The 2,071-nt window shown below is 42.1% G+C and overlaps 1 pseudogene; it reads right to left on the bottom strand.

The window, feature by feature from the left end:
- Positions 1–698: 698 nt before the first annotated feature.
- Positions 699–1,814, bottom strand: LOC782014 (protein farnesyltransferase/geranylgeranyltransferase type-1 subunit alpha-like; annotated as a pseudogene).
- Positions 1,815–2,071: the final 257 nt, after the last annotated feature.

Genomic DNA, 2,071 nt, shown 5'->3' with positions numbered 1-2,071 from the left:
TCTTGTGTTGTTGGAAGAGGGTGTTTGCTGTGATCAGTGTGTTCTCTTGGCAAAACTCTGTTAGCCTTTGCCCTGCTTCATTCCATACTCCAAGGCCGAATTTGCCTGTTACTCCAGGTGTTTCTTGACTTCCTACTTTTGCATTCCAGTCCCCTATAATGAAAAGGACATCGTTTTGGGGTGTTAGTTCTAAAAGGTCTTGTAGGTCTTCATAGAACCATTCAACCTCAGCCTCTTCAGCATTACTGGTTGGGGCATAGGCTTGGATTACCGTGATATTGAATGGTTTGCCTTGGAAACGAACACAGATCATTCTGTCGTTTTTGAGATTGCTTATATCCTTTACATACCTGCAAATATTAACACTGCACATCCTGACATGCAAATCATTTAGGGAGGAGTTGATGCTAAGCGGTTAGAGTAAATGTTGATAAGACTACGAAAGTTCCTTTATGGGACTTTTTGCTTCCTCTTCCTCCCCCAATTTCTGTGCTAAAAAAAAAAAAAATGAAGTTACTTGTAACTAGTCTGAATAGCAGCAGCACCCAAGGAGCACATACTTAGTTCATGTTAAAAAGCAGACCTGTGTGCTGTGTGTTTTACACCACAGGCAAAAGAAATGATCGCTCTAGTTTTTAACTCCTTCATTAGAGTCTCAAAAAATAAAAGCATCCTATCAAGTTCGTGAAGATCCGGTGTTATTGGTATACATTTGTAGGTGGGTCACTTTCTGTGCTGTGTTTGCTTTGAAGGGATCTTCCAATGCATTTCCAGTATTCCTTTCTTACAATGTCCTTTTCTTTAGCTAGGATTTCACATAACTCTAATGCTTTATTAAGAATGTCCTCCTTGTTGTCACATTGGTTTTCTAGCATGTCTTCTTAGATATCCACGAGAAATGCAATTAGGTAGGGGGAGCTGTGACTTGGTTGTAAGTCAAGTAGTTGATTTAACAGATTGGGGTATTTGGAAAGACCACGATCCTGCAAAATCCTTTTCAAATAATTCCACACACTTTCATTATGTGGGACTAGGTTGATCATTTCCAAAGTGTACTGGACTTCTCTCTCCAATATAGCATGATCATTGTAGCCCACAGTATTAAAAATTACAAAATATCTTTGGTTGCAGACAGAGTTATTTCTCATGTGCTCTTTGAGAAGTTGGTCTACATACGGCAGCTCATTATCCAAAAGTTTAAATTCCTGAATAACCCACTGTCTGGTGTTGCCAGGCGTGGTAATTCTTTGCATCCTGAGTAAGAATATCAGCAATAAATTCAAGCTCCTGTGATGGGTCTCTCAGCCATTCCACCAGCACTCACCTACAATTCCAAACTTGACAGTTTTGGGGCTGCTTCTCAGTTACTGCCAAGATGTAGTTCATTTCCTCATGTAGTTCCTTCTGGAGTGACTTTAAGAGAACTCTCCAGAAATACCACACTGTGTAATTGGCTGAATTTAACTCAGTAGCATCTCTGGTTAATTTAAAAGCCCATTCCCTTCTCTCGTCGTGCTGCAGGACAGCCCGGAAATAATCATAGATGCCCTGAAATTTCTCACTATAAATGATCTGGACCACTGGATTAGGGCCATCATTCTACGGCACTGGATCTATATCAGCCCATTCTGCCCTGTCCCTGTACAGGACATAGGTGGGTGAGTCCAGATTCAGAAACCCATCGTCCATAGTGGGCGCCGCCGCCTTTTCCTGCATCGGCTGGGAGGCGGAGGATGTGGCTGGGGCGGCGGCAGCTCCGGCCGACCCGGCTCCCCGCCCTGCGCGGCCTCCTTGACCCCGTGGGCAGACGCCATCTCTGCTCTGCCCCGAGCGGAATCCAGGTCAGTTTTGATGGATTAATTTTCTCTTAATATTATATTCTTCCTTCTCCCCAGTCCTGGTAATATTTGACTTAATGCCAGATGTTGTGAAATTGCAATTTTACCTAATTTACACTTTCCTGTAAGAAAGCTTTTTAAAATTTATTTTCTATTGATGTATGATGTAATATTCATTTCAGGTTAACTATATACTGATTCAACCTTTACATGCATTGTAAAATGATCACCGC

The sequence above is a fragment of the Bos taurus genome, chromosome X (assembly GCF_002263795.3).
Source record: "Bos taurus isolate L1 Dominette 01449 registration number 42190680 breed Hereford chromosome X, ARS-UCD2.0, whole genome shotgun sequence".
NCBI lineage: Eukaryota > Metazoa > Chordata > Mammalia > Artiodactyla > Bovidae > Bos > Bos taurus.
Note: the sequence above shows the minus strand (reverse complement) of the source record. Positions and strands in the feature narration are given on the sequence as shown.